General features: G+C 40.7%; 1 pseudogene; it reads right to left on the bottom strand.

Moving 5' to 3' along the window:
• Window positions 1–14,832, bottom strand: part of LOC120374531 — a 202,284-nt pseudogene that overhangs the window by 106,767 nt on the left and 80,685 nt on the right.

The raw sequence follows: 14,832 nt of genomic DNA, 5'->3' as shown, positions 1-14,832 counted from the left end.
ACTTCTGTTAGGTTCAATACGTTTTGTAAGAAAGTTTTAAAATGTGCTCATCCTTATGGCAGACGATTCTCTCTCATCACAAATTGTAAAACTGACATTTTATGGATCTCCTTTAAATATTCGGTATCTCTAAAGGGAACACTATCATTTTAAGATCAGTAAAGTATTGTACAGTATTTAGTCCTTTATTTTAACTGAGCTGTGTGGGCGTACACTGGACTGACACTGGGCAGGATTACAGATGGTCAGTAATACTGGATGGAAATAGAGTCCCCAGTCCAATGATATTTACTCATTATATGATTGGGCAGGATACATTGCACACATTGTGTGTCTTGGTTTGGCTGGTTATAATACTGCACTTTCTGGGCTATGCTGGTAGCTGGTGGAAGTTGCCTAGTGTAGAAATAAGATGGAAGTTCTGTAGTTTAATTTCCTACAAAGCATTCTGCACAAGCAATAACACTTCTGTATTCTTGTTGTCCAGAAGCATCAATAAGAGAGGTCTTCAATATTTGGGGTCTGTCTTTTACTTTCAATAGCTCTTTTTCTAAAAAGATTGCATGTTCCAAAAATTCAAAATTAACTGAAACAAAACATGGAATCCTCAGAAAAATAGAATACATCTCTAGCTTCCACAATGCATTTTTCCCTCCGAGCCTGTATTTCCTTCTGGGCCCACACCATTAAGCTCCTATCATACACACTCATTGCTACCACCCCAGAGATAGTGGACAAAATTTAGAAATGCAGCCATCTAAACTAAAACCAGTCATCACCACAGTGATGCACAAACTCTTGTGTTCAAGCCAAGAATACAAGCCCTGTCTGTGAGATGATTTCACCAGCCTTTTACAAAAAAATTCTGTGAAATGGAGGGAAATAATCTCCACAAGATTCCCCGCAGAGCTTCTCTTCACACAGACCTACCACCTCTCACGTGGAGAAGTCAGTTGCCTTCACATCCCTGCCTCCAGATCACCAGAGAGAGTTCTCTAGCAGTCTCAGGGCCTATACATGGAGAGAGAGTATGACTGGGATACCCGCAGCAAGGTAATCACAGAAATTTGAATACAGCCTAAGATTTCATTAGCTTTCCTGCAGCCCCTCTCCATCCAGGAAGGATGGTTCTAGGGGTTTCCCTTACAGTACAGTGACGCTGCCACACAGACAGCTCTTGGCCTTCCCCAGATTTAGGAGGATACATGGCTTTGGGGGAGGGGCTACCTAAATTCCTTGTTTCTTTCATTAGAGGTCATATTCCTTCCCCTGCTCTACAGCCTGGAGCAGGGACATATTCCTTCACTCATAGTGCTTTCATGGAGATCCCAAATGCTCAGCTTCACACAGGGTGCACAGTGGTTCAGAGGTCTGGCCATTCTGATATAAAACCAGGATCTGAGTGACTTGCTGTAATAGGAACTCTTCAAGTAAATAACAATAACACTGACAACTTTTAAAAAAATTACCAATGACTGTAGTCAAGATGTTGTGCAATTAGAGCATGACGTTGGACAGTACCATAGGCATCAACCTCAAGAACGTTAAGATAATCAATTAAATAAATACATTTTTAGCACCTGAGGGAGAATAATTTCTTTGAGCTTCCTTTTCCGAGGGTCTTTTGAGAACACCTATCAATGGAAGAGATGCTGTGTAAGGATAAATGTTGAGGCATTGGTATAGCAGAAGGCCTCATGCTTACAAACACTTGATCAAGTGCTTCACTTTAAGCACATGAATCCTCCCACTGGACAGATCATGTCTTTAAGGTGAAGCGCCTGCTGAAGTGTTTGCAGGTTCAGAGCCCAAATGTTGCTCTTTGGATAATAATTTAGATGAATTGCTTTCTATGCACCCCTCCCTTAAACCAGAAAAACTAATCAGGTATCACTCTATTTACGGACACAGACTGTACATTTTTAATATCTGATGGTTACCACAACAGAAGAGATTATGACAAACCATTAAATAAACTTAAAAGAGAGGCTCAAGTACTTCATATAGTTTACAGATTATTTATATTCTCCAACGTTTTAAACAGTCTCTTAAAATTTTGAAATAAAATGTTGCCCAACAAATATTGATGGTTACTGTTTGGCACTTCCTCCCTTTAGTTCCCTACATTTATTTTAAGTGAATTTAGGGCTAGTAGAGAGAAGATGCCAGCCTGACTGCTCTGAGGAATGAAGCCCTCTTCTCTTTGTCAGTCACAGAATTGCAGACTTAGTACCATACAGGCAGAGGGAGCTCATGTTTTCCCCACAGTGACCTGGAAGGATCTCTGCTAGGGTGGAGGGTAACATTCAGTCTATATATGCACACTATACTTCTGCCCTTTTTGCTGAGTCTGCCTGCATGGGTACCAAAGCTTCTGTGATTCAGACACATATCTTAGAAACTTAACTGAGGGCTTCAATTCATTTTTCATAGGCAATGGGATGGTCAGGTAATGATTTGTTCACATTATCAATTTGAACCACTGACCTGGAAGCTAAATGCTCCTTATCCCAGTGCCAGTTTCTGAGCCACCTTGTCTCTTTTAGCTCTTGTTTTCATTTTTCTTTTGGTTAATTCTTTGGTTGCAAATCATCAGCAATAGCAGAATATCACATACAGAGGATTTTTTCATGAACTTGTGCTCTTTTACTGGCTCCGTTGTAGCATAGTGCAAAATATTGTAGAACCTATGTAAATAGTGGCTGTATTTTTTAAAATCTTTATTACAATAAAGGTGGTAAAAATAAACTTTTGGAATCAGGACATTTTCCACCAGAGTTTAACAATTTTACATCAGGTATTGAGCCTAGGCTAATAGCATTTCTTTAATTGCAATCCCACTCTCCTGCCATATACTATAAAAATCTAATACTTCATGCACAACATTTACCATAGTGAAAGATATTTATTCACCATTAAATTTGTGATTTGCTACATGATTACCATGTCTAGCTTGGAAAAGGAAATGGTAAACATTATGTGAACTCTTCCACTACAAAGGATAAAATTTCTTTTGGAGAGTTACTGTCAACCACTAATTGAGCTATTTGGGTTGTTTAGGTGCAAACTGAATGTGCATGTGTCCTTATGATAAATAAATGGCACATGGGGGGTTACAATTTTCAGGCCTGATTCTCCTCTCCCTTAAACCAGTGCTAATCAATAGTAACTCTATCAAAATGAATTGAGTCCCACTTGTACAGAGACAGGCTAAGTGAGAGGAGAATCAGGTCCTTGGAATGGGGAATGGTTACAATTACGTACGCTGAAGCATAGCAGATGTTGTGTAGTAAATGAAAGGGACTTTGGCCACCATGTAATCTTCTGATAGCTTGCTAACCTGGTCGGACACAAGGACTGCTTTTCCAACCCCAGCATTTCCGATTAGCGTAATTGGCTTCCCCTTCTCCAAAAGTAAATCCACAAAATATCTCAGGCAAACTGTCTCAGCAGTATGAATCAAGACAGTCTCCTTGCAAAGAAAAAAAATCAAGGCGTATGTGTGTCAGAGACAAAGAAAAGATGTATGTTATGCAGTTAAAAGAGTTTAAACACTACTATAAAGCAAATAGTTTGTCTTTAATACTCCAAAGTAGTGACAAGAAAATGAACTAATATGCAAGATTAAACAAGTGGAAATATACAGCAGAATTTATATTCATCATAATCTTATTAACACTGCAAAGATCAGAAATTAAATAGATAGTCTAGTAAGATTACATTATATGGCGTTTATAACTCAATGTAGTAGGATACTACATTTTTCTGTCACTGGCAAGATAGTGAAATATAATATTAGAATTATTGCAATATCTATACACACATTTTCAAATATAAATGGCATGCTATAAACATAACTCATTCCACTACTGTATGATTATGTTGAAATAATATAACATGGATATAAATGAAGAAAAATGATGTTGAATTGCCTTACCAGCTAGTTGGAATGAAATACTATCCAAGAAGATCAGAATTAAAATTGGGAAACTGAGTAAATACTGTAGCAATAGTTTCATTCTCAGAAAAGCACCAATTTCTTTTGAAAATGAAATTGCAGATATACTTTAATATTTATCACACCAGGTGCTTCATTCACACTGTACAAAATAGCCATATCATTGGCAGAAATGAAGTATGAAGCCAGCTTCTATAGCAGATAAAATTAGAATCTATAAAGAGAAGTGAGTGGTGGAGAAAAAAGATTTCTCTCTACAGGACTCCAAATAAAAAATAAAATATAGGGCCTGTAATGCCCATTATTTATACAAACCTGTGAACTGGAGGAGGCAGATAGAAAAATGTATAGTCGTGATGTGTTTTTCATATTGAATAAATCCCACACCTTCAGTTGTGTTTCAACTGTCTGGCTGTGCATATGCAACATATTAACACAAGTCACGAGTGGAAAGGTTACGTGCGCTAAAACAGTACTGCTTAGGCATAAAACAGCATGTCTAACGATTAAAACATGGCAATGGGAAACAGGGTTTCTGAGTTCTTCTCTTGCATCTGCCATTAAGAGAGAAATGTGTTCTTGAGATAGGTCAGGTCTGCACTATAAACTTACACTGGTATCACTATGTCGCTCAGGGGTGTGAAAATCCATACCGTGAGCAATGCAGTTATACCGACTTAAGCGAGAGGTGGTAGCTATGTTGACAGGAGAAGCTCTCCTGTTGGCATAGTAGCCCCTTCACTGAAGCACTGCAGTGTTTTAAGTGTAGACCATCCTTAGTCAGTTACCAGCACAACAGATTTAAAATTTGTATTAAAGTTGATGTTTAAAATTAAATAGACACAAGTTAAGAGGGAAGGTACTGTACATCTGGGGTCAGGCTTGAGTTATGAGGGATTACAGGTATCGGTTACAAGGGTGAAGAGATACATACATATCACATAACTGGCATAGACCCAGATTGGGGTGCAAAAGTTTTTAAAGTGTTAGTGGATAAGTGGGCTCAGGTACACCACCCATGGAATGTATAAGGAGTCCAAGTCAGTATCTGTGTAGCGAATGAATACATGGGTGGGGTGCGTCCCTTGGTTTGTCAGGGAAGGAAGTGGGTTATTTCCCTGGTTGGTGGTCTCGATTACTCAGTGTGGCATTGACGGTGTCCTGTGATGTGTTCCGTATAAATGTCTCTGGACCACCTGATGGTGTCGGACACCATGAGCTGTCTCATGAGCCTGGCGTAGCGTCGACCGACTCCGCACGCTCTCAGAACCGGCTCGTTGTGGGGGTCCCACGAACCCAGGGCTCCCATGATCAGGGCATGTATCTGGATCTCATAACCCTGGGCTCTTAGGGTCTCGGCCAGCGGGGTGTACTTCGATGCCTTCCGGACTCAGGCCTCGTGGAAGTCTGGCGACCTGTTTTCAAAGGGCACCGTGATGTCTACCACGAGGACCTTTTTCTTTTGTTTGTCCATCACGATGATGTTGGGTCGCAGTCTGCTGTCTGTCCCGGGGATGGCTGAGTCGAGGGTGATCTTCCCCAGGGATGATGGGATGGCTTTCACCAGCTGGCTCTGGATGGCATTGTGGCGGTGCCGCCAGGATCCGGAGTGCTGTTTGCATCCACACAGGACATGGGCAGGGTCTCGTTTGCGTAGCCACACTTCCTGCAGTGCTTGTCCCAGTTGCCGTGGCGGATGGCTCCGTTGAGGGGGAATGCAGTTGAGTCGGGCCCTATGGACGAAGTGCCAGTCGGCGAACCTGGTGAAGCTGCCCCCGGGGGAGGAAGTGGTTGCTGGCGTCCCACTTGCTGGACACCTCAAACACCTTGCCCTGGTCCGGCTTCCGCTTGAGGTTCTCAGCATAGTGGCAGCGGATGGCATCTTTCAGGGTCCTTTCCAGCATAGTTCTGGTGGTTGGGGTGACAATGGTGTGGTCCGGGGTCTTTATGCGTGGCACCAATATTCCCAGCTCCCGGCGCTCCTCGCACCACTTCCAGCGGCAGTCGATCCTCTTTCCCAGGTGTCTCGAGGCGTTGCGGGCACAGGACCAGAGAAAGGACAGGTCCCTCCCAGTCTCCCCCGAATTCAGCCTCCAGGGAGCCGCTGAGGTAGGTGGCAACGTCCTGCTCGGAGGGGGCCCTGGCAATGCGTTTCCTGACCATGTCCCAAACAGCTTCCTGAACGATGCTCATCACCATCGGGTTCACCGCCACGTCACACAGGTCACCCATCCGAGGTACGTTGGCGCCGCCCTGCCTGTGGGAAATGTAGATAATGTCAGTGCTGGCCCTCTGGGGAAGGTAGAGCCATTTCCTCACCAGCTGCCTGATGGTGCTGTTGGCCTTGTTCAGGGGCACCTTTACGGCCAAACCCCTGAGGACAAAGGAGATGCGGGGGATCAGGAAGGAATTGAGGGTGCTGATCTTTTGCCAGGGGGCGAGCAGGGAGGAGTCAATTCTAAATAGCTACTTGACAGGGATGTTGCAAGACTTAATTAAGGTCTTTTATTTGAGATCCATGGGTGTAAGATGCTAGATAAGCCATAGTATTTTAACATGGAGAAATGGTAGACTCCTCTTAATTAAGGCTGCAATCACCTTCCATTGTAGAAAGCTTTTTCTCTTTATAGCTTTGGCTTGACCTAAAATTTGCCATGTTTATTCTGAACATAACTGACCATGTTTCTATCTCTGTCAATGAAACTGACTGAGGAGCCAAAAACAACCCACCCAAAATAAGATGACAAAAATATTTTCATCATCAGTGTCTCAACTGACTATTTTCAAAAGTAAAAAGAAACTCTAGGATCTGGTAAAATTACTCCTCCTCCTCCTCTGTTTCCCTCCAATGGCAATGTCCAGATCGGGTAACTGAGGAACACAGGCTTAAATGATTTGCCAAAGATCGTACTTTGTGGGAAGTTTGTGGCAGAGTTTTGAACAGAATTCTGATCTTACTGGTGGTAAAGGCTATGTCTTCTAGGACTACACAAAATAAAACCATAAAAGATGTTTAAAACAAACCAAACAATCAACAAACTTTGGGAAATTACAAAATTAAAACATTTGGTTTCAAAAACTCATTAAATCTGCTAAGAGCCAACAATGTTCTGACCTCTAGTATTACATCATATTCAAAACTCATGTAACTTAAAAAGCAAGGAAATTAATAGATAAGGACTAGAGCTAAGTGAAATTTTTCAAACAAAACTTGTTTAGCCAAAAAATGCATATACTATTTGATGGAAGCATTTAGTGAATTTGTGCCAAATTGTGACTAAAAAAAATCTGCATTTTCCAACAAAATATTTTGATTTTTTCATTTAGAAATTTGCTTAAATTTTATTTTTAAAGGTAAAAAACCTCACAAACAAAATGAAACAAAATTCTTTTGACTTTTTTGTTTTATCAAAAAAAAATTGTTTTGTGCCAACCTGACTTTTCCCCCCAGGTTTGGCCATTGAATAAAAAACCTGTTAATTATACCACTCTGGTAAGGGCATCATCATTTTACACAGCCTACGTAACAAAAATATTTGTATTAAGTATTAAAATCCATATTTCATCAGAACCTAACCAATGTTAATGCAGACTCTCAGCCACCCTGATCTTTCAGAACAAAGCTCCTGTCCAGCAACCAGTATATTCTATTCATCAAGCAAGGAGACTAATGTAACATTACAGCACAATTTTCCTTGCCACAAACCTTTGCACTTATCATGCCCTGCAGTACTGCCATTTTTCTTCAACTGAGCTGTCAGGCCTAGCAATAAGGAGCTGCAGGAGAGCTAACTACAAGAAAAGGAAAAGGAAAAAGAGGGTGGGGAACTTGGAATGCTTTGTTCTAAGTTTAAGCGGAAAAGTAGACTGAAAAACCCCTGCAGATAAAAGGTGTTGGGAAGAGATCTTAAAGGCTGTTATGAAGTTAAACAATTTTTAAAAAGTGATGAAAAAAGACAAAGGGCACATACAAGAGAACTTTAAAGATGTGCTCCAATTGCTAAATTCTGGACAGGATTTCCAATATTCCCCTAACTGCAGAGATTTTGAGATTCAGGGCTCTCTGCTCTAGTAATATATAACAACAGGAAGAGGAAGTGAGAAAATACAAAAAGCAGAATAAAGTAAAACAAGGAAGAAAAATGGATGGATATAAACCAAGTGTGGAGAAATAGAGCGGGGGCGGGGGGGGAGCAAAAGTACTAACTTTACAGAAACTGGATTTCTTCTAGACTCACAAGGATCCCACTGCGGGGCACTCACTTGGTGCAGCCAACCCCAGAATCTTTTAGCCAGCACCCTCTTGTGCATCTTCATGCCCTTACAGTGTGGGTATAAAAGGCAGAGCAGCACCAACTGCCACACAGTTCCTTAACTAGCATAGAAATCCAGATAAAGGCTCAATATCATTGGGGAAGGAGGGCAAGTCATGGCATCCATGTGGACAAAGCATCTCAGAGAACACCAGATATGAGAAGGTAAGTAACCTCTCTTTGTTGTGAGCACTCTTCCACCTGGATCCCACGTAGGTAAGCGACTTGCAGTTGCCCCTCAAGGAGAGGAGTGATTGGAGTACCTGTCTGAATAATGATTATAGAACAGCTCTACCAAAATGGGCATCTGATATAGAAACTGTGACAATGGAGTAGTGACTGGTGAATCTATTAACTGAACTCCAGGTAGCTGTGTTACAAGATCTCAGGGATAGGGACACCTCTTAAACAACCATAGAATCATAGGACTGGAAGGGACCTCGAGAGGTCATCTAGTCCAGTCCCCTGCACTCATGGCAGGACTAAGATTTATCTAGAGCATTCCTGACAGGTGTTTATGTAACCTGCTCTTTAAAATCTCCAATGATGGAGATTCCACAATCTCTCTAGGCAATTTATTCCAGTGCTTAATCACCCTGACAGTCAGGAATTTTTTCCTAATGTCCAACCTAAACCATCCTTGCTGCAATTTAAGCCCATTGCTTCTTGTCCCATCCTCAGAAGTTAAGGAGAACAATTTTTCTCCTTCCTCCTTGTAACAATGTTTATGTACTTGAAAACGGTTATGTCCCCTTCTCAATCTTCCCTTCTCCAGACTAAACAAACCCAAGTTTTTCAATCCTCCCTCACAGGTCATGTTTCCTAGACCTTTAATCATTTATGTTGCTCTTATGTGGACAAATTGGAGAAAGTCCAGATCTTTTCTGAAATGTGGCACCCAGAACTGGACACAATACTCCACTTGAGGCCTAATCCACGTGGAGTAGAGCAGAAGAATTGATTCTCGTGTCTTGCTTATAGAATGATGTATGCTCCCCCCCCCCAAAAAAACAGTGTTACACTGTTGACTCATATCTGGAAAAATGCAAGCTACAATATCTGGGCAAATATGGAATGATGCTGAACCATGCATTCAATAGGAGAGAGAAAATGGAAAGTAGTAACACTAGCGAAGCACTGATGGAGATAGAAAACAGTAAATTACACTTGAGTTTGCAATACCCTTCACTACTATCATCCATGATTATGATGCAACCACAAAGGAAAACTACACCCAATTTTGACCTCTTCATCATTATCAAATCTGAGGCAGTTCAAAGAGCAGCAATAATGGTTAAGGTAGAGCTGGTTGAAAAGTGGGTTTTTCAGTGGGAAAACCTTTGATTTTTCAGCAGAAATTCAAATACAGAAAAATTTCCGCTGAACTGAATATTGTGATATGGTAATTCTGCCATGGAGCCTTCAGGAGTTGTAGTTCAGATGCTTTGTGCTCCTATTCTCTTCTATAGGCTGGGCTCCTTGGTTGAACTACAGCTACCATGATACAGTCTCCTCTCTTGGAGAGAGGAAGCACTGCATCATGGGAGTCATTGGCCAGGGTGTGTCCTGGGAGATATAGTACAGTTGAGGAACCAAGCCCATAGAGGAGAATGGAGACATGAGGCAACCAAACTACAATTCCGATGAGGCACATTTCTAAATCAGAATGACGCTAGTCAACATTTTAATCAATGATCTGAAAGTAAATATAAAATCTGCTGCTAAAATTTGCAGATGACACAAAGATTGGTGGAGCCATCTGGATCCCTTGGTAAGAGGCCCATTCAAACAAAATTAGTATTAATACAACCAAAGGCAAAGTCATACATCTAAGAACAAAGAATGCAGAGTATACCTACAGAATGAGGGTTGGGGGAACTGGATGCTAGAAAACAGAAGCTCTGAAAAAGATCTACGTGGACAAGCAACTATAGAAGGCAGGGTTTGGCAATCCTTGGGCTCACATGTGGTTTCTGTATTATGTTCCTAAAAGTTCATGCTTTGAGGTTTCAGCCAGCCACATGCAAGGATCAGGAAGGGATTGTTTTCCCCCAATATATCCTGAGTCACCGAAGTGGTCCAAGGGATGGAAAAAATACCTTAACAATCAGAGATTGAAAGCACTCAATCCTTTTAGTTTATCAAAAAGAAGATTGAGAATTGACATGATTATGATGTATAAATACATTTATGGGGAGAAAATACCAGGTACTAGAGGACTCTTTAGGCATAACAAGAAACAATGGCTGGAAGCTGAAGCCAGAAAAATTCAAACGAAAAATAAGGCACAATTTTTTAAATAGTGATGTTAATTAACCATTGCACCAAACTACCAAGGGAAGTGGTACCCTGGATGTTTTTCTAATAGATATGCTCTACTTCAAATAGGAATTAATTCAGGGACACCCTATGGCCTGGATTATATGAGTCAGACTAGATGATCACAATGATCCCTTGTAACCTTATGATCCATGAATCTCTTGGTGACTTCAGATCAAGACTTGATGTCTTTCTGGAAAACACGCTTAAGTCAAATACAAGTTATTGGGCTCAATACAGGGGAAACAGGTAAAATTTAATGGTATGTGATAGTCTTTTTAAAAAGCGAAATATGTCAAGCTTGCTAAGAAATGACTTAGGAGGAAATAATAGTCTAAAATATTGGAAAGATGTAAACAGAAAGGCGATAGCTACATTACTGAGAAGAAATTAAGGAAGGGAAAATGCAAATGGACTATCAGGGGAAATATTTTGACAGTCAGATGACTCTGCAACAGTCTTCCAAGAAAAGTGGTGAAGCCCTATTGCCTGGGATATTTAAATCTAGAAACACTAGAAAAATTATTATTGGGAACAATCCTGTATTGGCAGGCAGAGAGAGTGAATGATGTTAGTTCTTCTTGAGCTACAGTTTATCCTGATCTATGGAAATGGGGCTGCATGCCCCATGAACAGCACAGCCCCTTATATAAAACTGTTCGTCAGTCCAGCCATGTGGGAAAATATGGCTTACTGACAGTACTGCAGTTTCTCACTATGGATGCTGCTGGCTTTCCAGGGAGGGGACATTGACAAGAGCATCTGGGCCTTGCATACTGCCCCCATTCCTTGGAAGTATCACAAATAAAGTTATTTTACTTTGCTGTGCAAATCCTTTCACCTCGACCAAGCAAGCTAATATTTATTAATGTACAATCCGCATCCAGCTTCCACACCCTCCTCCCTCCTCTCACTGACTCCAGGCTGGGTTTGGCTTCCTATCACCTTCATCAACATGTTAAGCTTGTTTGAGAACGCCTCCTCCAGTTTGGATTTTACTGACATATAAATATCCCTAAGAGTTTTGGCACAATGTCTATTTTTCTTAGGTCATTTCCAGTTAAGAATACAAGTAGCACAGCCACAACAATATAAACCAATGAAAGTATCTTGTAAATTATAACATTTGCAAAAAACAAAAACTAACAAACAAACTTAAAAACAGCCACCAAACATTGTAACTGTTGTATTCAAAAGTCACAAAAGGGTTGAGTCCACAATAAAGATTAATTCCCTGTACAGTTGCTTTCTTTAAAATGAAGGGATAAAATTTCTGGCCTTACTATGACAAGGTGTGTTGTTGTAAGATCAGAGGCGTATTGGTTAAGTTGAAGGCACCCATATGCCCTGCCTGAGCAGGGCAGCATGGCTCAGAAACTATGTAAACCTCCACCCAACTCGCTACGCCCCCCTTGGGGCCACAGAGCCTCAATGAGAGCATCATCCAGACCCCTGGACTAACAAGCGACTACTGTACTAAGTGCCTGTTCTGTACTAGAATTTATTGACACTAGGCAATCAGCTGCAGTCTCGGGATCACCTGAAATTGTCCCAAGTGAAAAGTGCTCAGTAATAAACTACCCAAAGTACAGAACACACTGTGCAAGTCCTATCTGTTTGAGCTTCCTGACACAAGACTACAGACCTGGGGGCCCAATCCTGCCACTTTTGCTCTCCTGAGCAATCCATGGGCTGCAGGATCAGGCCCATTACTCACCTAAGCAACCCAGTGTTTCACATGAGACTCCCAGAGAGGAATTTCTTATTTAACACAAACAATGTTAGGTTCTCCCCTGTAATTTGAAATATCTGCCTCTGAGATCTCACTTCCCTATGGTCAAATCATTGTCCCAGGACAGATCCTATTCAACATGCAGAAGAGAAACTTCTGATCAGCCTACTCTATCTGCCCTATGCCCCTAATATTTCTGACAATATATTTCATTTCCAACCCTTTTGTTTTTTCATTTCACACAGCTGTAGGCCCCAATCTTGTTTGCAATGAATTTAATGGTAAAACACCTGCTGATTTCAATGTACACAGGCCTAGAGCATCCAATATCTGCATGTGGGCCGTACCACTCACCATTGTGACATTTCTAGTTGTAAAAACGTGAAGTGTGTGTGCACACGTACAGCACTGAGGCATTTATAGTCCAATTTATGTACAATTCACTACAGAATCCTCCTCAGACAGTGGCAACTAGAAATGTATCACAAAGCAACAATGAAATGGCCAGTGTCCTACCAGCAGTGTAATGATAATCACACATTTGCAAGGCAGCTACAAAACAACGCTCTCAGAGTTCCCAGGAATGTTCAATATTCCAATGAAAAGCACAAATTGTAGTTCAAATATGTCTTCACTCTGAGTGCATTGGGTCATTTACCTTAACAATGTGAACGTGCTCTCATTATCATGTTCAACTTGATTAGTGTATAGTCTAACATTTAAAAGTGCACTTCAGATGGACGAATGTATGAATGCATGATTGGTTCCTAATAAATTGAGCAACCTCCTAATGAACTGTGAGGGATCTAAAAGGAACTGTGGTAGATACTAGACAGTCACAGAGAACCAGACAAAAAGAGATAATAAGGAGGGGAAGATATTATTTCAAACAGTTTGTCGTATGTGCATCACATACTGCATAACTCATTGCTAACTTAGTGATATTGAGCAGGAGGGTGTACGGAGTCAGGGAGGGAGAAATTATTAGGAATTTGGGTGGGGAAAGTGGATGCTAGTGAAAGGTCATATGTGGATATCATAGGCATGACCAATCTGACCGATGTGATTTGGGACTGTGCTACTCAAATATATCATGCCCTGATATAGGGAGCTAATAGTGTCTCTGTCCATCTCTCGTTTGTCTGCTGTTGGACTATTTCATTCAGTTCTGAGCATCACATTACCAAAAATATATTATCAATTATTATACTCACATGGATTCGGAGAAAAGCAACAAAAATGATCAGATTAGTGAGATTTTTAGGAGGACAGATGTAATGTGCCTAGTTTGGCTAAGAAACAATAGAGAGGACATGATCAAAGTATTTCAAGCTGTTTGAAAGAGGTTGATACCACAGGAGGAAAAAAAAATTGTGAGGTACATGGGGGTATAATTAGAAGTAAGGATTTTGAATTAAGAAAGGGAAAAACTGAATATTAGGAAAAAGTCAAGTGAGATAGATCAGGCTGTACAATTCCCCCCAGCGGAAGTAGTAGAAGCCCCATCACATTGGGACATTTAAAACTAAAGCACTAGAAAGTATGCTGCAGAGATTAATAGTGAATTATTAGAATGAGTTTTTTCCATCTCTAAATTCTAAATCTATGTTATGGATTGTAACCATCTGGTATTTCCGTTATTCTGAAATTTGCCATCTCTCATATTCCTTCAAAAAGCAGTTGTTCATATGAACTTTTTCCACTTGTCTCCTATAATCCTTGAATGTCAATACTGTCCATACACTAATGCCTGCCTTCAGTTTTCACTGAGGATACAATGCTTAGACAAGCTGAACCTGCTGGCATTTTTGGCATAGCCATTTTAACAATTTGCACACCAAGAAGAAATTTGAAATGAAAAGTCAGATCACAGCAGATATTATAGCTCTGGTAACACCAAGAACTTCCTTTCCAAATATCTGGAGTGTTATACACATTTCACGTCTCAGCAACCTAAGTAGGACTTGCTCCCAAGGCCAGTAATGAGTCATTTTTGGTCTCAGAAACACTACTAATGTTTCTAGGTTTAGTCACATAACATGTTTACTCAACTGAAGTACACTGGGAGTTGTACAAACGCATTTCTGGGAAAAGGCTGTTCTGGAGTCTCTCTAATTTCCCTCCTTTTAAGTTTATCTAATCTTTCTCTGTATTTGCTACACCCACCACTGGGGCATCTGAGTGCCAGTCAAGGGTTAAATATAAGGGCTTTGTTTATTTCTTCCTGTTCTTCCACCTCATTATCTGGAGATTTTGAGTGCAGAAAAGCTAAGTTAAAGAAATAAGAATTTGCATTTTTTTTCTGAAAGGGGTGAGGTTCTACCTCTTAAAAGACCCCACATCATCACTATTATTCAGACTGGTTGTGTTCTCTTTATCTACATGAATGACCCAGTGATGTAAAATAAGACTAGAATAGCTCCATTGATCTGCTGCAGAATGCCAATGCCTATATATGTATGTACATGTTTGTGAATGCCTCCGTTGTCCGCTGGAATACCTATAATTCA

This window comes from Mauremys reevesii, linkage group 11, assembly GCF_016161935.1.
Source record: "Mauremys reevesii isolate NIE-2019 linkage group 11, ASM1616193v1, whole genome shotgun sequence".
NCBI classification, from domain to species: Eukaryota; Metazoa; Chordata; order Testudines; family Geoemydidae; genus Mauremys; species Mauremys reevesii.
This window is presented reverse-complemented; position numbering and strand designations above follow the sequence as displayed.